Below are 21485 nucleotides of genomic sequence, written 5' to 3'. Positions count from 1 at the left end.
TAGGTTTCATCATTGAGCATTGATTTGGTTAGGATATGTTGAAAATTTATACAAGCATAATGGTATAATTGAACCATGATGACCTGAGAAAAATTTACATGATATTTGATTTTGCAAGATAGCACAAGCGTCAAGGTATAATTGAACCAGGACGACCTAAGTGCGTATTGCATAAACAGACAAGATTAGATCATTTGTATGCATGAAGCGGAATCAGGCCTTTAGTGATATTCGATGTATCACGTCCCAAGGCATGTATTCACATAGTACAAGCAATCTTCTCCTAGACAGAAGACTAGGAAAATATTGGAAGTTCCCCTTGAACTCAGCTGTGAAGCTTTTTAGTGAGGCAAGGGAGAGAATCCAATAATTCAAAAAGTTCAAAATGCAAAACTAGTCGAGATTTTATGCTATAGTGCAACATTCAGTACTTCAAAAAATCATCCATCCTTGGTATTTTTGTGATTTGTTTTGTTTTGTTTGGCGATGAAGCGTAGTTTTTCCTGTTGGATGTCAAGTTGTTGAGTTTTACAAATAGCCTTGATGTCTTGAATGTGTGCAATATTGAGATGATTTACATGCCCCTAGCCGAGTGTCCCTCTTGATGTGAATATGTACAATGATTTTCAAGCCATGGTGGATTAGTGATATATAGGAAAATCAGGATAGTGACTACACTAAGTATGTCCTGAATGGATATGTGCTAAGTGTCGGGCGATGGCCAATAGTGTTTGTATGGATAAAATGGTATGGATATAGATGGAGGAGCCATTCTTTCACAAGAGCGCTTGTTGACCAGGTTTTCACCATTTGTTTTTATTGTACTTTGTTTGTGCTTTTTCTGGATTTTTTTGATTTTTTTGCTTATTTTGGCTTTTTCTATGCACTAGGCTACTTAAGTGTAGTACCTTTTCAGATGAATGATGTTAGTTGGTTCATCGAGCACATCGCCTTTTGAATTTGTTAGCTGATAGACACCTGATCCATAAACTAATATGATGACATAGGGACCCAACCAGTTAGGTTCAAATTTCCCCTTATTTTTCCGATCTTGCTGATTTCTTGGATTTTCTTTGAGGACTAGGTCACCAACCTTGAAGTTGCGGGGGATGACTTTATGATTGTAGCTCCTGCACATGCGCTGCTGATATGCTTTGAGATGAGTGTAAGCATGCTAACGTCTTTCATGTAAGAGTTCAAGTTCTTGCAGTCGGTTAACTCGATACTCTTCATCTGGGACTAAGCCTTTCAAAGAGACTCTGAGAGATGGGATTTCTACCTCTAGGGGTAAAATGGCTTCTGATCCATATACCAATGAGTATGGTGTTGCTCCTGTAGGTGTGCAGATGCTGGTTCTGTATGCCCAAAGTGCTGGATTGAGTTGTACATGCCAATCTTTGCCTGCATCATTTACTATTTTCTTTAGGATTTTCAAGATTGTCTTGTTAGATGCTTCTGCTTGACCATTGCCCTGTGGGTAATATGGTGTAGAGAACCTATGTTGGATTTTGAATTTTTCACATAGTTCCTGTACATCTTGGTTTTTGAAAGGTCATCCATTATCTGTGACGATTGAACTTGGAATACCATATCTGTAGATTAGATAATTTAGGATAAAAGAGGCAATTTGTTTCCCAGTTACTGTGGTCATGGGAACTGCTTCGATCCATTTGGTAAAATAATCCGTTGCAGTTATAATGAACTTGTGTCCATTTGAAGATGAAGGATGAATTTTGCCTACTAAGTCTAGTCCCCACTGACAAAAGGGCCAAGAAGTTGTAAAAGGCTGCAATTCCTATGCTGGTGCATGTATCAGATTACCATGGATCTGGCATTTAGGACATTTCTTAGCAAAGTGATACGAGTCTTTGTCCATTGTAGGCCAGTAGTATCCCATCCTTAGAAGATTTTTAGCAAGAGTAGTACCACTTGAATGTGTGCCACAAATACCTTCGTGAAGCTCGTGTAAAGCAGAATCAGAATCATTACGATCAAGACAACGAAGAAGATTGCCATCTAGACCTCGACGATACAAAGTATCAGCGGTAAGGGTGTAGCGGGCAGCTTGTCGGATAAAGTTACGTTTTTGGTTACGGGATTGGTCAATGGGTAAGATATTGTGTTTGAGGTAGTCATATATTGGTCCATATAACGGAGAATATGAACCAGTCAAGGCATAGATAACTTGGGATTCAGAATGGTCATAGGCAGGGGAGAACAGTTGCTCTACCAGGAACTCATAACGACTCTGTTGCTCTGGGATTTGTAGTAGTGAAGCGATAGTAGCCATTGCATCGGCTGCTTTGTTGTTTAATCTTGGTATTTGCTCGAAGGTGATGTGCACAAAATACTATTTGAAATCATCCACCATTCACTTGTAGGGTAGTAGCTTGTCATCCTTTGTCTGATAGTCATTGTTGATTTGATGGATGACCAGTTGCAAGTCCCCATAGACTTTTAACTCTGTGATTTTCCATTCTATGGCCATTTTGATGCCTATAACCAATGCCTCATATTCAACCACATTATTTGTACAGGGAAACATAAGCCGATATGATCTTGGTATAGTGTGTCCTTCAGGAGTGATGAACAGAATGCCAGCACTCGAACCATGTTGTGTATAGGATCCATCAAAGTATAGGGTCCATTGTTTAGTAGAAAGAGCAAGAACGTCCCTGTCTGGAAATTCAATCTCCATGGTGTGTTTTCCTGGTAGCGGTGCTTCGGCCAACTGATCTGCAATGGCTTGTCCCTTGATGGCTCATCTTTGTGTGTACTGAATGTCAAATTCACTGAGAATCATGACCCATTTAGCCAAGCGGCCTGTAATAGTTGCCTTGCTGAGTAGATATTTGAGAGGATCAATTTTTGCGACCAGCTTGATGGTGTGTGCTAGCATATAATGGCGGAACTTCTGAGATGCGAAGACCACTGTTAGGCAAGCCTTTTCAATGAATGTATAGTTGAGTTCATAGCCATTCAATGCCCTACTGATGTAATATATGACACGTTCCTTTCCTTGTTGATCTTCTTGTGCCAATAGTGCCCCCAGCGATATATCTGTTGTTGAGATATATAAAATAAGAGGCTTTCCTGCGATTGGTGGTACCAAAACTGGTGGATTCATCAGGTACTGTTTGATTTGGTAAAAAGATTCTACACACTTGGCCTCCCATTTGAAGGGTACATTTTTGTGTAGTAAATGGTTAAATGGTAGACTTTTATCGGCTAGCTGAGCGATGAATCACCTAATTGATTGAAGTCATCCTTGTAAAGATCTGAGTTGACTGATATTCTTCGGTGGTGGCATGTCCATAATGGATTGTACCTTTGCCGGATCTACTTCAATACCTTTAGCTGAGACAATGTAGCCTAGTAACTTGCCTGATGTAACCCCGAAGACACACTTCTTAGGGTTGAGCCTGACTTGGAATTTCTCCAATCAATCAAAGATCTTTGTTAGGATGCTGAGATGTTCTGCTCTGGTGAAGGATTTAGCTAGTAAATCATCCACATAGTATTCCATAAATGTGTGCATCATGTCATGGAAGATTGTTGTCATTGCTCTTTTATAATTGGCCCCTGCATTCTTTAAGCCAAAAGGCATAACATTCCAACACTACATTCCCCAAGGACGGGTAAATGCTATTTTATCTTGATCTTCAAGAGCTATGTTGATTTGGTTATAGCCTGAGAAACCGTCCATTAGTGAGAGCATTGCATGGCTTGCTGGGAGATCTACAATGATGTCGATACTGGGCAGAGAAAAGTCATCTTTTGGACAAGCTTTGTTGACGTCTCTGAAGTCAGTGCATATTCTGATACTACCATCTAGTTTTGATACTGGAACGATGTTGGAAATCCATTCTGCATAGTCAATGGGTCGGATGAATCCGACATCTAATAGTTTCTTTAGTTCAGTTTTGATCATGAGTGCCACCTGTGGATTCATCTTTCGTAGCTTTTTCTTGACTAGCTTAACTCCTATAGAAATGGACAGATGATGCATGATTAAGTGTGGATCCACTCCAGGCATATCCGCATAGGACCAAGCAAAGTTAATTTGCTGTTCTTTAAAGAAAATGATGAATGCTGATCTTTCTGCCTCTGTCAGAGATTCTGCAAGGTGTAGGTTCTTAACTGCTTCTATGGTGCCAATGTTGATTGATTGAGTGGGCTCAATCAATATGGGTGATTGTTCATGAAAGTGCTCAGGAAGAGTGTCAAGTCTCTCATCATTAGGTGCCTTAAAAAGGGTTTCACCCTCAGATGCATCCTTTATTTTTACTTTTTTGTGATCTAGAGCTGCCATTGACTAGTTTTCAGCAGTAGATCCTTTATTTGGTTCATTTTTGTGGCTGAGAGACTTGACACTCCCTGGTTTGTAGACATCATTATTGTCTTCACTAGTAGAGCCTGTTTCCGGATTTACGGTACATAGGTAATGGATAATAGATTCATCATTTGGGAAAATTGGTATATCATGGATTTCAGGTTCATCCCAGTCGATGAGGTCAGGAAAGACAAGTGGTAAGGAATCATTAGGTGGATCAAGTTCGGCTACAGTGAGTGTTAGGACGGAGTTTTCATCATGATGGTTCTTGTTTTTAAAGAAGTTTCGAATTTCATCGAGGTCTCCGATGGTATCATCTTCTACATATACTTGCTCATAATGTTCTTGTTCGCTTTCCTCGACGTCATAGATATTCTGTGGTCCAAATTCAAGAAGTCTATCTTCTGCATTATGTTCTTTTTGGGAGAGAGATATAGAATCAGTATCACTAGGGATATCTGTAGTAGCATTGGAGCAGGTACCCCATTCATATTCATTGGAATCAGTCTCATAGGCATCATCCCAGATTCTATCTATGCTATAAACTGGTATGTTGTATGGTGAAAACAAATCTTTGATGATGGATACCATTTTGATGGTTTTTGTTGATTCTGTGTCAGATCCGTCTTCTACTTTCTGAATTTGTTCATAGACTATGCTTTCTCAGAGAGGAATAACGGTATCTGGAGATGACATGATTTGTTCTTGAGATATTGGTGTCTGAATATGAGCTACTGCTGTAGATAGGGCCTTCTTATGACTTAGAAGCTTTTCCTGATGCAACTTCTGATCTTGACGTTTCCATGCCTTGCGGATTGTTTCTGCGGATTCAAAGAGTGCTTCCTGCCAGGATTCTTCTTTGTACTTCATCTTTACTTTCCATTGAGGTTTGGTAGTTAGAAGTGGTGGCCGTTTCAATAGGAACGTGAGTTTAGAACCCAATCCTGCTTTGTTTCTGCTAGGTTGTGAAGGAAGATCTATAGGTTCAGTGACTCCTTCTTTGCGTTTTCCAATAGGTCCTTTACCGCCATATCCCATTTGCTTCATGATTAAGTAGCCTTTTCCATACAGGTGTGTTGTTAGAACAATGTCCAGAGTGGCTGCTCTATGAGCTTCTTCCTCATCTTTGTATAACCAGCTAAGAGTATCCTTATCCTTTGATTCATGTGCTAGAGTGCCCAGTTGGATGAAAGTACCATCAAATTTGGTGATGGGCTGAGTAACTAGATGTGTTGATGTAGTAGGAAATCCATGAGATCTAGGTGATGTTGGCAATTTAGCCAAACATAAAGGCTCCAAAGAGTATTCTCCCATACCGTGGTCTTTGATTTCCATTTTCTGTTTGAAGTCTCCCCATAAGGAGTCGGATTTTGCTGTGTGTTGATCTGATGTTGAAGATCGCTGCTTTTCTCTATTATGAGGAACCAAACTGTCTTGGGCTGCCCCCATTGCGTTGCAATGTTGAAATGGATTGTGATCAGCAGATATGGATATTTCTTGTCCATCATAAGGAAATTTGACACACTGGTGATATGTAGAAGGTACTGCTTACATTTCATGTATCCATGGTCGCCCTAACAAAATATTGTAGGTAAGGTCTATGTCCAAGACCTGACATATAGTATCCTTTTGTATTGGTCCCACCTGAATAGGTAATATCACAGTTCCTTTAGAGGACCTTTCCTCATCATCATATGCTTTTATGGTAATCTTCTTGCAGGGATCAATAGATTCTTCTGAGAAGCCTAATGCACGGATAAGCTTTAAAGTACATATATTAAGGCCGACTCCTCCATCTATTAGGACTCTTTTGACTCGGTGTTTGCAAACAATGACTTCGATATGGAGAGGAGTATTATGCGGATGGATTAAGGAAGCATCGTCATGTTCTGAAAAGGTAAGGTTGTGCGGTCCAGTCATATGGGCGACCATGGCTTGAAATCTGTCTGTATCCAAATTTTGAGGTACATTGGTTTCCAATAGCGTTTGTTCTAATATGTATTTGTTCCTTGGTGATAGTTTCAGCAATTGTAGTATAGATATTTGTGCTAGAGTCTTGCGTAGTTGGCTGACCAAGTCATATTGGATTTTTGGTGTGGTAGTTGTAGGTGCAGTATGTCCTTTCAAGACGTATTTCTGAGTTCGGGTTGTTACATTGACAGATTCATGATCACGCTGATCTCGGATGGTGATGACATTTACTTGATGATCGTCAGCTGATATGTGGTTGATGGTGTTGTTGTAGATGTGATTAATACGAGCTCCACGTGTATCATTTGAAGTTGATGCTCCATCTTTGTTGTAATTTGGGAGAGGATTTTTGAAGGCTCCGTGATCACCATTTGTTTTGAGACCATCGACCGTTAAGTCACCTCGATCAATCATGTCCTGTACTATGTGTTTCAATCTCATGCACTCGTTTGTTCTATGACCCTTGTTGTGATGGAAATCACAATAGTGTGAATCATTCCACCAAGGTGGTTTGATTGGGGGATCATAGTTGCTGATTGGAGGCAAAGAAAGAATTTTGTTTGCCAAAAGTTCTCTGAATGTTGATTCTAGTGATTGCCCCAGTGGTGTGAAGATACACTTTTGGAAATTATTTGTGTTGCGTGAATTGTTGTTAGGTCTTGGATTCATGTTTTTGCTTTGAGTATCATTGGTGTTGTTTGTATTGAGTTGTCCTTGATCAGTGTTTGGTGTATATGTGTTAGCACTTGGATTAGCATTTTTAGGATTTTTCGTGTTTTGAGGATTTTCGGATAATGCAAGCACTGGTTGCTTAGATTTGAGATCATGTGTTTCACTATTGCCTTCATTTTTGTTTCGAGTCCAAAATCGAGATTTGTCAAGGTTGGTGTTGTTCTAGTTATTGTAGTTTGATGAGTTTGTTCCTTCCTTGTAGAATTTGAGTGTTCCCTTTTTGACACATGCTTCTTCTACTTGAATGCCATTTTCAATCAATTTAGCGAAAGATGGTATGCATTGAAGTTTTAGTCTGTAACTCATTTCACAATTTAAGTTATCAATGAAGATTTCCATTTTCTCCTTTTTGGGAATAGCTCAAGGATATCGTGATACCATGCGTTGCCAGCGTTGAAGGAACACTATGAATGTTTCGTTGTTCTTTTGCTTGGTGTTGCAAACATCTAGCATGGTTATGGCATGTTGGATGTTGTAGGAATAGTGGGCTATGAATTTGTTAACCAATTCATCAAATGATCTGACAGGTGGTGAGATTTTGGATAACCATTCCATGGTTTGCCCTCCCAAGCTTTTGGGGAATAACCTCATCAAATAGGTGTCATCATGAGCAAATTCAAGGCTTAGTGTGCAAAATTCTCGAACATGATCTCGGGGATCACTTTTCCCATCATATTTATCAAATTTGGGAACGTCTGAGTTTGGAGGAAAAGGCACCATGTTCAATCTTCTGTCAAATGGATAAGGACATATTTCGTTTAAAGAGTACTGCACTGTTGTCCCTTGTTGCATATCTTGTATTTGCCTTTGCAACATTTGCATTTGTTGAGTAAGGGCAGCTAAAGGTATACTTTCTTGGCGAGGGAAAAGTTCTTCCCTTGTATTTGTTCTCAGCTGAAAAGGTGTGGTAAATGGTATACGTTGCTATGGGGTTTCTAGTTCGGGTATACGCATTTTTGGTATGCATTGTTCTGGAATGCGTTTCTCAGGTATGTGTTGTTCAAAGTTATGGGTTTCTTCTTCTCTTTGTTGTTCTTGATATGCATATTGTCGAGATCCTATTTTAAAGATGTTTGAGTCTAAATCTTTGGGAAGTTTAACGCCTTTACTTGTAAGCATGAGTAGATATTTTTCCTTGTCATTTTCCATGAGCCTTTCTACAAGCTTTTGGAATGAAGGGTTTTCCTGACATTCTTGGAGAAGTGCTTCAGTAATTTCAGGCTCTTCCGATTGTGGAACTTCAAAAGGATTTGACAGTCTGCGATTCATACTTGATTTTGCGTGTGTCTCGCTTTGTTTGTTGCTTGAGAGCGAGTAACAGACATTTTAGTAGAAACTTTCGGTGACAAAGGGGACAAAATCCTCTTCGATGCATTGCTCGGGGGTGGGTGGTTCTGGTCGAGATGTGTTATACGTGATGCACTCATCGGGCAAGAATGCTGGATTGATCTTTCCGCTACGGTTTATGGTTTGATTAAAAGCAGACTTTTGACAGTATGCTCTTGTTTTCAAGGGTTCCTTATCAAATTTGCTAGATTTGTTTTGAATATAATGTTTGACGTGATAAAGGAATACCCGATGAGATTTGAAGAGTTGACGATTGATGTATAAGAACTTGTTTCTCTTGATGAATTTGGAAAAACTGGGTTGTTGTTTCTTCAACGTGATGTTACAATAAAGGTTCCTTCTTCTCAAAATAAGGGGATTAGTCATGCATGAGTGATCAATGGTTTCCTTTGATTGGTTTGGATTCAGTTGATTCTTGTTTTTGAAAATTTCAAATCTTGCTCTATCAAAGTGAAGGTTTAGATGCCCCTTCATGACAAAGTGTGTCAAATGATATGGATTAAAAGTCTCCCGATCTAGAAACTTGATTTGACAATTTGAGATTTTTAAACAAGTGTTTTGAGATAAAAATCTGTAAGATGGTAAAGGATTCTGTTGATACTGATGATGAGATTTCTGGATTATGATAGGAGAGACATCCTCTATTGTGTGATTCATTTTAGGATTCTGACAACGTTCGTTTTGACACAAATTTTGCTCAAGAAATAGTTTTAGTGGTTTGTTTTTGTCACTCTGGTGTGATGAAAAATGATGTTGATGAAAAATGCTTCTGAAAATGTTTTTGAAATTTTCAAAATTTTTCCGGTTTTGCTCTCTGTTTTTCTGTTTTTGATCACGCGCTAGAACAGAGTCTACATGCGCTACTGAAATTTCTCTATGCGCTAAAACATTAACCACACGCGCTAGGCTGCCCCTAGACATGCGCTAAAGTTTTTGGACTGTTAAAATTGGTTTTCCAACTGTTGAAAAATCTATGCGCTATCTTGGGTTTGCGATGCGCTAACTATTGGACTTTATGCACTAATGTTTAGTCTCTACACGCTAAGCTGTTGCTTCCACGCGCTAGGCTGTTTTTCTGATGCGCTAAAGAGTTTCAACACTGATTTGACCTATGATAAAAATGCTACTATTTTAGCCTGATGCGCTAACTAGTGGTTTGGATGCGCTAATAGAAGTATTCCATGCTCTAATAGGTTTCTCTTATGTGCTAAACTGCCCTGATTTTTCCGTTGGTCAATTTTTGTGAATTTTGAAATTTTGTTGCAAATTTTTCAAGTTTTATGGATGATTTTCTGAAGTAATAAATGCAAACACGGCATAAAAAGTATAAACCATTTTGCCTAATCTAACAAAAAGTGTACGTTCTGCAAGGATGTGTTCAAATCCTCAATGTTTTAACAGGTTTTTGATACAAGTAATACACTTCAGATAGACTCTTTAGTCAAGGGTCGTAAATAACATCATAGTTCACTAGTCTTGATACTCCGTCAGCTCAAACAACCGTGTCACCCCCTAGAGGGCACCCATTTTTTTGCCTTTTGCTATAAATTAACTCAAAGTGAATCGCTTCACAGTTGAGTAGTTATCTTGGGAGATATATGGTGAGTAATCTTGGCGGTGGATTCTTCCCCACCCTTGCACTATGATGTTATAAATGTCTGGTTACTAACTCAGTTCAAAGTTTCTATTTCTATGGTTCGTAATCAGGCTTCCTGTTTGGCTGTCAGTGATAAACTCCCTCAGGAGGCTTCCCAACCTTTAGAACAAAGGCTTTACGTATCTCAAGGATACTGGGGGAAGGCTAATCATTGCGCACAACTATTGAAAAGGACTTTCGTCACTTTCCACATTTGATTATAGTGGGTTGGAATTCTTGGCATCAAAGCCGTTCCCCACTTAGGTCGTTCCCTTCACACCGACCATAAATGACTTTAAGAGTTGATTGCAACTCCTCGGGAAGGCAGGCCTGCTAAAGGTTTTATTGTTTGAAGTAAAGAAAGCTGTAAGAGTGGTCTGGATTTTTGATCACCTAGTTAAGGGAAGAGCATATTCCTTCCACTTTCAAGACAAAGTAATCAAGTTGGTTTATTTTATCCTTTCAATTCAGTGATTTGCTAAAATCTATGTGGACATGTTGCTCCACAAAAACATGGTGTTTATTTTATCCTTTCAAAGCAATGATTTTCTAATCTATGAAAAGGAATTTTGGTCAACAAAGTAAATTCAATGTTTTGGTGGTCAACAAAAGAAATCATTTAAAGAAAATTTCTCGCTCCACCTGTAAGAAACCGTCAGAATCCTGCAAAATTGCAATCCACGAGTTAGAAAATTTGGATTTCGGTGGACTTCTACAAGTCTAAATTCTATTGCTGTTACAATTTTAATTTTTAATTTTTTTTTATCTGTGATGCGCTACAGAACAGATTGTACATGCTACAATATATTTTTGATGTGCTAAAACAATATCTTTATGCACTGTACCGTGGTCCGGATGCGCTACTCTATTTTCCTCCCACGTTGAGACCTGCAGGAAAATTACTGATTTGATGCGCTAAAAGATAGTTTTTATGTGTTGGCTGATGAACTTAATGTGCTATATGGTAAACAGGATGCGTTGTTTGACAGATCCGAAGCGCTAATAGATTTTGTAGATGCGCTACTCTGTTTTTATTCCGCGTTGAGACCTACAGGAAAAGTTTTAGTGAGGGTCATGCACTAAATAAAGGACTTTACGCGCTATAGTAGAGACTCCACGCACTGAACAGTGGGCTAGATGCGCTACGCTGTTTACTGGATGCGCTAAACAGTCATTTGAACGCGCTAATCCATTTTTTCCGCATGTCTGCAAAAGAGGTTAGTTTCAAAAACCAATATGATATTCGGGGTCGGGCCCCACAGTGGGCGCCAGAAATGTATGTGGGAAAAGTGGGTCAATAAAACTTAATATGTGAAAATATTGTTAAATACTTGTCCACACACACACACACAGGACTTCTTGATGCAAGCTATAGAGTAATAACGTATTACTCAGCTTCCCAAGGTGGGTCCCATGGTTTTCTATCTCACAATGTCCCTCGAACCAATGTTTTTGCTCTCAGATCTCTGAGCAAAATGGTTTAGGGATGGCAAATGCAAGAACGAGGGATGCTTTGATAATTTTTAGAATGAAAGGTATGCTAAGCTATGCATGATCTTAGAAATGCAATAAACTAAATGATAAGATGACAAGATTAGTATGAATACTATCCTAACATGATATATTAGTCTATAATTGAGCTAAATAATAAATAAATTATTCTAAACATGCATATTTAGACTAATTCCTGATTTCAAAGAGGCTAGAATGATAAGCATAAAAATGATATGAAAGCTTGAATGTATTTGAGCATAAGTGTGATACTACAAATTTGGATGATGATTATGGAGGAATGAGAGCTCTATTTATAGCAAAAATAGGGCAATGGATGGTCAGGATTGAAAGATTTAATCAAGGGTTGAGTTTGAAAGTTGGGGATCCATGTGCACAATTTGCACCAATGAAATGGTGACAAGTGTCAACATAGGGTTGGGTTGAGAGAAGGGGTTGGAGGCATTAAATGCCTGAGGAGACCTCATGGTTATCTAGAGGGTAAGGGTCAAGCTTAAATTAGAATTATCCACTATATTAAGAGTTAATCCAAGGATAAACCTTTGTGCAAATGATTAAGAGATAATCATGGTCAAAGCATTAAAGGCCTGATGAGACCCTTGGGTTGGATGAAGGTTGAGTTAAAACAAATGTTTTAACCATGTAAGAGGGTTTGAGTTAACTATTAATGGTTATTGAAGACTTTGGGGGATTTAGTGGTTGAAGGTTGGAAGCCTTTAATGGCTATCAAAGACTTTGAGGATTTAAGTTGTTGAAGGTTGAAAACCTTTAATGGTTATCAAAGACTTTGAGGTTTGAGAAGTGACTTCCCTTTGCTTAGGGATGTGACAAAGTTTAGAAGAGGGGTTAGGTTAATTAGAAGCGATTAGAAGATTCTAGAAGGGATTAGAAAGGGGTTTTAGGAAGGCAAGTGGGAGATGTATGATTTTGCAAGTGGATGGAGGGATAATAGGATTTAATTGATTTAAATGATTTAATTCAATTTGGTTGCAATTTGGGGAAATTAAATAAATTAGATTTATTCAATTTAGGATAACTATTTAAGTAAATTTGAATTTAATTAAAAGTGGATAGGGGGGATTTAATTGAATAAAATGATTTATTCATTAAATGGGTATAGTGAATTTAATTTAAATAAATTGAGTAATTTACTTAATTAAATAAAAGAATGTGGATAATTTAATTAAATTAGATTTAATCAAATAGAGAAATGAACATAAAATATTCATTTAGGAATATGATCAATTTTATACGTCTACAATATGTACGTACATAATATTTCATTAAATTTGGAGGTTGAAGATAAATGATGAATTAATATTTAAGAAATATGCATATGTTTAGCCACATGATTAATGAGTTGACAAATGGAAGATGAAGTGGAGATAGAAGGATGAGTTGGATAAGAGATTAAATAATTTAGAAATTATTTAATATTTGAGACTATATGATAGAAGAATAATTATTAGATATTAGATATTTAAATGATTGAAGGAGATGATTAAATATTTAGATATTTAATTAATTAGAGAAATATGATAGATGAATTAATTAATAAAATATTTCAATTAAATTAATTAATAGAAAGACACGAAATGAATTAAATAAATTAATCTTTTCAAATTAACTATTTAATAGAAGAATAAATATTAAATAAATATAAAATATTTATTTAATCGCTCATAGCCATTTTTATGTGTATACATTTTGCCCCTCTTTGAAATGATGTCAAGACAACATTGTTTCAAAGATTAAATCAAGTCTCGGTAGTGTGCCTGATGGAGATAAAAATCTTGATTGTGTGCCCCCTTGGGAGATTGATCATGAATTTGTTGAAAAATTTGGATAAGCGATTGATCTCATGATAATTGAAAAAGATCCGTCAATTAAATTTATGAAAAATGGTGATCCCGTTGGAGAACCATCGATTTGAACACGTTCGATGATATCAACGACCTCCTGAGTATGGGTATCTGGTATGTATCTTATCTCAAACTTTTTGCACCTTGTCGTACGATTTTTCATATTTGTTTAGCGTGTTTTTGGTTATTTTGAATTTGTCGATTTTCGGCAAGTATGTTTAGCGTTTTTAATTTACTTTTTTAGTGCTTTTGCATGTAAAGTTGGCACATTTGCTAAGCTTAGCGCATGTGCTCATTTTGTTAGTGCATGTGTGATGTATGTTAGCACTTTTGCTTGGTCAACACTTGTGCTCTGAGTGTTTGCGCTTTTGATGCTTAAAACAACGCTTTTGATTGTTTCACACATATGCTCAAAGGTTTAGCGCTTTTGTTAAAAAGGTTCATGCACATGTATGGTTTAGCACTTGCATTCAATAGAATAGTGCTTTTGTTAAAAAGATTAGTGCTTTTGCTTCAGATGAATGTGTTTGATGGATTTCATAGTAAAAAATCACTTTGATGTTTAGATTTAGGCATTTTGATGCACAATTGTGATGAATTGGTACTTGATTGTTTGATTTAATAATGTTTATTGATAGGATAAACGATGGATTGATTTGATTTGATTGGATAGATTATCTATAAGAAGCCGATTTAGTTTGTGATGAAGAGCATAGCAGAGTTTGATTGAACTCAGTGATTGATAGAAAACCATGATTGATAGGTTTTTATTTATTTGATAGCCTGATTTTCTTCATGTGAAATAATTTACCAATTGTTGATGTTAGAGATTAGTGATCTCTTTGATTTGATAGATAGATGATTGATGAGTGAATTCTCTTGGTAAACAAGAGAAACTTTATATTCTCTAGTGTCGAGAGAAATTCTCGTCAATGCGGCACATAGTGCCAGAGCTTACACAGGCAAAGGTGAGACATATAGATGCTTGTGGATTACGCCACTTGTTATACATGCCTAATATTACCCATAATAGGGGATTGTTGACAACGTTAGCCGAGAGACGACATAGCTAGAATAACACTTTCCACTTGACCACGAGTGAGATTAGTGTGATGCTTGAGGATGTCTATAGGATTCTCCACATCCCAGTGACCAGTGAGCTAGTTCCGTTATGATTTTAAGGATCGTGGAGGGACAAAGGTGTGCAGAGCCATATTTGGTGATGAGAGCATTTCGAGAGGAGAGATTCGATGGGAGGATATGATTATGTATTATGAGACTCTCCTTGTGATTCTTATAGGTTTGATTGGTGGATTCATCTGTCCAGATAGGAGATCTCAAGGTTTTGCTATTGGTTGGGGTGAGATTCTTCAAAGAATGATGCAGTGTCAGACTCGATATGCGTGGGGTGTTTGTATGCTTGCTAATTTGTATCATGATCTTCATCAGGTTGTTTTTGATGAGGGTGCTAGTTTATCGACATGATGCACACTTTTGCAGATTTGGTGCTGGGAGCACATTTCTATTACTCGGCCTATTCATCATAGAGTTCGTGGAGAGAGGCAGCCATATGTTTATCTATATATAGGTATCCTTACTCAGCATAAACTGGGTAAGATGGAGTATTGGCATTGGGTTCTTGATTTATTGGATAGTGTTGTTTGGAGACCTTATATCGATTGTCAGCCATGGATGGATGATGCATAGACATTACCATTTATTCCGCAAAGTAGATATCTCATTGGTCAGACTCTATACATTATTGAGAGACAGTTGATTAGTTACATTCCGAGACAGTTTGGTATTATTTAGCCCATGCCTACTGGTGTCACGATATATGCACAACAGTACAGAGATAGGCGAGATTGGGGACCTTCCTTGTCATTTGAGTTAGTATGTGAAAAGTTTTTGGCTACTCCTAGGGTAGCTTATGATATGAGATTGCACATTCTAGATCCTGGGGTTATTGCAGATTATGCTCAATACATACTGGCACACCCATTTCCTTGTATTATCGATCCAACAGATCCTCCTCCCAGCTCAGGAGATGAGGATGATGATTCTGATGATCCGGTTATTAGGAGACAGAGATAGAGATGAGAGCTTAGAGTTGCTTAGGAGGCTAGAGGGGATGGATATGAGGGTGGAGATGGAGGTGGTAGGAGACCCGGACAAAGGGGAGGTCAATTGAGAGTTCATGGAGGACCGTTTGGACCAGTTGGCAGGATTGGGAGACCACTTCCTATGGGTGGGAGAAATGTAGGATAGATTGGGAGGGATAATGGAAGGGCAGGGATGAGATCACCGAGAGGGTTTCCCACTATAGGAGGAGGAAGGATGACTGGACTGGATGAGGGTTGTAGGAGAGGCATTGATTTTGGTCAGATTCAGCCAGACCCTAATGTTATTGCAACTCATGGTGGAGAGGATGAGGATCCAGAGGATCATGTTCCACTCATTAGATGACGGGTTCTGAGAGCTACTCGGACTGAGATTCCAATAGGTGGATAGGGAGGTGGAGATGAGGGTATTTGGGATCATGTGCCACAATAGGATGTGCCAGAGCAAAAGACCATGGATAGTCTCAGAGTACAATTAGATCAGCTTAGAGTATATGTACATACACTCATGACAGAGAGAGAAAGAGCTGTTAGGAGACAATAGGATACTCAGGGCCTCTTTGATCACATTTAGCAGGTTGGATTTGGCATTCTCTCAGCTGATACTATTAGAGCACTAGTTCGGGTCAGGAAGGAGACTTACCATTGGCGACGATTATATGACAATTCAGTCGCAGAGATCCAGAGAGCAGGTAGTTATCATACCACTGTGAGGATGAATACTAGCAATGGTGAAGTAATGGACCTCCTCAGAGGAGTGGTGATCATGGGAGATAGGCATCTGGAGGATCTTCTCACCCACAACCATAGAGACGGATAGAGTTAGGTGGTAGTGGTACAGGATAGTCGTGACTTGACTTTGTATTAATGAGGCATTTTGTATTTTTGATCTGATATCATTGTATACTTGGAATTTTATTATTTTATGATGATCTATATGTAGACATGGATTCTATATGATGATGATATTTTATTATGCATTGATTATATGGATGATGCTATGATCTTTTCTTTTCATTATGATGATGCTTTATATGATGATGCAATGATAAATGTTTATTTATTTTTTATCTTTGATGATCGCGGATGCAAAATGATTACTAACTTAAATGATATGTTGATGAAATGATCTATATGGGAATACAAATGAATGATTGATTGTTTTAATGTTTATGCATATAATGATGGGAATCTAAGTGCAAAGATGCAACTAAATGATCTTTAATGAACTTTAATGATAATACAAATAATAATGATGATACACTACATGATTAATGAAATGCACTTAATTGAATGCAACCTTATGCAATGATTAAAATGTAACTAAATGAAATGAATGATGATTTAAAATGATTCAAAAAAATGAATGCACCTATAATAATCAAATGCAAATTTTTTTTGTTTGTCCAAGTTTACTCAATCTTTATTTATGACCATTAATCTGTGAATGAAATGAGATGCTTATAATGCAATAGACAATGAATGCTTATAATGCAGATGAATAATAAGCTAATCTAAAAATGATCTAACTAAAAATGATATTGCCATTCTTCATATGCTTGTCTTGTAACAGTGCTTGATTTCATCGTTGAGCTTTAAAATGTTGTAAGAAAATACAGGCAACTTGACATAATGATCCAAGATGACCTGAGTTTTTTTTACATGGATTTTGATATAGCAAGGTTAATGCAAGCAACTTGATATAATGAGTCAAGCCAACCTGAGTATTTATTGTAGAATGGACAAGGATTATCTCCTTTCATGCATGACTTGGAACATCCTTCTTGATCTTTTGTCGATCATATCCTTAGACAAGTACATACCTTAATAAGAGATAAACCATAGACATCAATCAAGGAAACTAATCATGCCTTATCATAGCTTCTCTAGTCATGGACATCCTTGAGTTGCATAGAGTACATGATTAGCAATAAAGTCAAGAAATAAACATTGAATCTTGCATGTCATTCACATGTTCTAATGGTCATTAACTGATATAATCATCTTGATGAATGATCTTGGATAATCCTTTATTACTTGGTGGTTGATTCTTCATTTTCTGAGTTTCACAATTCAGTTGTCATGAAATGAATTGATCTTCGTTGCTTTGTTGCTCGTTATCTATTTCAAAACCCCAGATGTTTTTGGTTTTTCTAAGTTTTCCGAATGTTTTGGATTTTCAAATATTCAAGAGATCACCTTTGCAAAAGGAATTAGGATTTTGCCCCCAACGGAAACAAAAATTTATTATGGATGTATGAATTGATCAAGATCCAAACTAAGGTGGGATACAAATGCAGATTGAATGATTCTGATAAAATCTAAGTCAGTGACTACGACAAGTATGGAAAATATTGATAACTATTGGTAAGCTGCATATTTTCTACTAATGGTTCAGAGAAATGGATGCGAAAGATGGAATGGATAAGCTAGGAAGCGATAGATTGAATATGATGAAGTGGATAGGTGCGCAAAGTGATCTCATAGATGGAAGAACTCACTCTTTAGATAGCACCTGTTTACCACGTTTTCACCATCTAAATTTATTGCATTGTTTCTCTTTTCATATTTTGATTTTTTTCTTTTCACTGTTTTATGCTTTTTAAGGATTTTCTACTTTTTTTTATTTTTACTGGTTTCTTCAGGATTTTATATGCTTTTTATTGATTTTTTCTAGGAATTTATATCTCAAGCATAGAACTTCTTGAGATAAATAGAATTGATAGGTTCATCAAACCAATCACCTTCAAGGGTAGATAACTTGTATTCTCTTGAGCCATATGCTGCTACTATGACAAAAGGTCCTAGCCAATTTGGTTCAAATTTACCCTTTTTTCTCGACCTTAATGATTTCTTGGATTCTCCTTTAGAAATATATCTCCGATCTGATAAAATGTGTGGCTTGAATCCATGATTATAACTTCTTGCCATTCTCTATTGATATACTTTCAAATGATCTGTTGCATTTTGGCAACATTCCTAAATCAATTCAAGTTCTTGGAGTCTAGAGAAACGTTCTTCTTCTTCTGGAATAAGACCTTTCAAGGAAACCCGTAGAGAAGGTATCTCTACTTCTATGGATAATATGGCTCCTGATTCATAGACTAAACAATATGGAGTTTCCCCCGTTGGTGTGTGGATGATGGTTCAGTATGCCCAAAGAGAAGGATTCAGCTGAATGTGCCAGTCTTTGCCAACGTCATTGACTGTTTTCTTCAAGATTTTCAAGATAGTCTTGTTTGATGCCTCAACTTGACCATTTCCTTTTGGATAATATGGAGTAGAAAAACTATGTTGGATATGAAATTGCTCACAGAGTTCCTTCACATCTTGATTCTTAAATGGTCATCCATTGTCAGTTATAATGGTCATAGGAACTCCATAGCGACATATTATAAAATCCATGATGAATGATGATATTTGTTTTCCTGTCACTTTTGTTAGAGGTACTACTTCAATCTATTTAGTGAAATATTCAGTAGCAGTCAAAATGAACATATGTCCATTAGAAGATGAAGGATTTATCTTTCCTACCAAATCAAGGCCCCATTGAGAAAATGGCCATGATCCGACCATAGGATACAATTCTTGTGTTGGTGCATGAATGAGATTCCCATGGTTCTAACATTGTTTGCATTTTTGGCATATGTGAATGAATCTCTCTCCATAGTAGGCCAATAGTAACCCATACGAAGAATTTTCTTAGCCAGTGTTAAACCACTTGAGTGTGTGCCACAAATACTTGCAGGAACTTTGTTAAGAACTTTTTCAGATTCTTCTTGTTCAAGACATCTCAATAAAGTACTATCTAGACCTTGCCTATATAAGGTATCAACAATAATAGTATAGCAGGATGACTGACAGATAAAATTTCTTCTTTTCTTGCGGGATAGGTCAGGAGGAAGGATATTCTCTTTTAAGTACTGATAGGTTTCGTCGTATAATGATTGATTGATCCTTGATATATGACAAATCATGTAGGTATGTTGTGATTGAATGGTAGGGGTTAAGATATCTTCCACGAGGAATTCGTAATGCTGTTGATTCTCCTTATTCTACAAGAGAGATGCTATTATATCCATTGCATCTACTGCTTTGTTCTCATTTCTTGGGATTTGAGTAAATGATACTTCTACAAAGTGTTATTTAAACTCTTCTACCAGTTGTTTGTAGGGCATGAGCTTTTCATCCTTAGTTTTATAATCATCATTTATTTGGTTGATGATAAGCTATGAATCACCATAAACATGTAATTCCTTGATATTCCATTCAATGGCCATTTTGAGCCCAATAGTCAATGCTTCATATTCTGCAGTATTGTTTGTGCATGGAAACCACAGTCTATATGATTTTGGAACTGTGTGTCCCTGAGGTGTGATGAATAAAATTCCTGCGCCTGATCTATATTGTGTATAAGAACCATCAAAGTACAATTCCCAAAATTTTGTACTTACTGTCAGAATGTTTGCATCAGGAAATTCAATGTGCAATGGTATGTCATTTTGTAAAGGTGCTTCAACTAATTGATCAACAATGACTTGTCCTTTGATAGCTTTTTGATCAACATACTCTATATCAAATTCACTCAGTATCATAACCCATTTGGCTAATCTTCCTGTCAAAGTTGACTTGTTCAACAAATACTTTAGTGGATCTATCTTTTCTATTAGCTTTACAGAATGAGTCAGCATATAATGTCACAACTTCTGAGTTGCAAATACAACTGCTAGACATGTCTTATCTATTGATGTATAAGTCAGTTCATAGATGACAAGTGTTCTACTGATGTAATACACTGCTCTTTCTTTTCCTTCTTCATCATGTTGAGCTAGGAGAGTGCCTAATGATACATTTGTCACAGAGATATAGAGCAACAATGGTTTCTCTTTGATTGGTGATACTAGTACTGGAGGATTCATGAGATATTCTTTGATTTGCATAAAAGCCTCTTCACATTTGTGATCCCATTTGAATCAAACATTCTTATGTAGAAGATGAGTGAATGGATGACATCTATCTGCTAATTGAGAGATAAATCTTCTGATTGATTGCAATATTCCTTGTTAAGATCGCAATTAACTTATGTTCCTAGGTGACTCCATATCCATGATGGCTTTGACCTTTTCAGAATATACTTCAATTCCACAGGCTCATATATTGTACCCAATAAGTTTTTTAGAGGTTACTCCAAATGCACATTTCTTTGGATTTAATCTCAACTGATATCTTTCCAGCCTATAAAAGATCTTGCTTAAGATGTTGAAATGTTCTTGTCTTGTATGAGATTTTGCAAGTATGTCATCTACATAATCTTCCATAAATGTATGCATCATATCATGGAAAATTATCGTCATATCCCTTTGATAAGTTGCTCTTGCATTCTTAAGCCCAAATGGCATAACATTCCAACAATAAGTACCCCATGCACAGGTGAATACTATCTTTTCTTGATCTTTAGGGGCAATTCTTATTTGATTGTATCCTGAGAAGCCATCCATTAATGAAAACATCTCATGTCCTACTGATAAGTCTACAATTATATCAATGTTGGGTAGTGGGAAATCATCTTTTGGACATGCTTTGTTCAAATCTCTGAAATTGGTGCAGACTCTTATGCTTTTATCTAGCTTTGACACTGGTACAATGCTTGAAACCCATTCTGGATAGGCAATAGGTCATATGAAACCCACATCTAATAGTTTCTTTAGCTCAACTTTTACAAGAAGAGAAATGTGTGGATGCATCTTCTTTAGCTTTTGCTTAACTGGTTTTTCTTTTAAATCCACATTGAGATGATGCATTATAAGATCTGGATTAAGTCTTGGCATGTTAGCATAGGACGAAGAAAAAATAATTTTTCTTTGTCTAAATAATTCTATGTATTCTTTCCTCTCTTTATCTGATAATGAGGCATCAAAATGAAGTATCTTAGGGTCCTTTGATGTTCCAATGTTTATTGCTTCTGTTGGTTC

Source organism: Cryptomeria japonica, chromosome 7 (assembly GCF_030272615.1).
Source record: "Cryptomeria japonica chromosome 7, Sugi_1.0, whole genome shotgun sequence".
NCBI lineage: Eukaryota > Viridiplantae > Streptophyta > Pinopsida > Cupressales > Cupressaceae > Cryptomeria > Cryptomeria japonica.
The sequence above is the reverse complement of the archived record's forward strand: the minus strand, read 5'-3'. Positions refer to the sequence as shown.